At 42.9% G+C, this 802-nt stretch overlaps 1 non-coding gene across 1 annotated transcript; it reads left to right on the top strand.

Annotated features, from left to right (window-relative positions):
• The first annotated feature begins 223 nt into the window (after positions 1 to 223).
• Positions 224 to 297, top strand: trnan-guu (transfer RNA asparagine (anticodon GUU)). The gene has a single exon. It is a non-coding gene; the product is annotated as a tRNA-Asn (tRNA).
• Positions 298 to 802: the final 505 nt, after the last annotated feature.

The following is an 802-nucleotide window of genomic DNA, read 5'->3' as shown; positions in this document are numbered from 1 at the left end:
GAAGGTAGATCACACCGGTTGTGGGAGAGCTGGTTGGCGGTGACATGGAAGTGTCTGCAGTGTGCGGAACCAGACTGCTTCCACGCATCCACAATGAATGTCCCTCCATTTATTTGGGAAAGTACAACTGAGAGTGGATAAGTTCCATACCGGTCGGAGCAATCTGAAGCGTTAACTGACTGACACCCTGGTTTGGGATGTCTTGCACCTTTGACTTCCGTCAGTCTCTGTGGCGCAATGGGTTAGCGCGTTCGGCTGTTAACCGAAAGGTTGGTGGTTCGAGCCCACCCAGGGACGAAGTGTTTAACTGTTTTTCCCCGAGTATTCGGTGCCGCACAGTCCCAGGTTGTCATTGTGCGTTTTGGCTGCACGAATCTATTCCGCAAATGTTGCCAGCAGTGCTGTTATCCAATTAGTTCCCACTCCGATATTTTATGAGCATTCAGTTCAAGTGAAACGATAAAAATTTTTTACATGGATCATGTTCCTCCATCCAGCCCATTAGAAATAAATTATGTTATTGGGTTTAAAGAAACTGGTGTGTAGAACTGGAACTTCGGTCTCAAGTGCTCCTCCTATCAAGTATAGACACACACACAATCAATGGTTTTACAACTGAGTCATAAACACTTACAATTTTAAACCATTCTCATACAGCGTGTAAATGAGATAGGGATAAAACTTCATCACATGTAAAGAGAAAATGAATGATTGAGGATACCACTGTTCCTCAGTCATTATATTATTATTTATTTCATTCTGAAGAAGGTTATCGGCTAATTAACGGTGATTAAAAGAATTC

This window comes from Pristiophorus japonicus, unplaced genomic scaffold, assembly GCF_044704955.1.
Source record: "Pristiophorus japonicus isolate sPriJap1 unplaced genomic scaffold, sPriJap1.hap1 HAP1_SCAFFOLD_113, whole genome shotgun sequence".
NCBI lineage: Eukaryota > Metazoa > Chordata > Chondrichthyes > Pristiophoridae > Pristiophorus > Pristiophorus japonicus.
The sequence above is the reverse complement of the archived record's forward strand: the minus strand, read 5'-3'. Positions and strand labels throughout refer to the sequence as shown.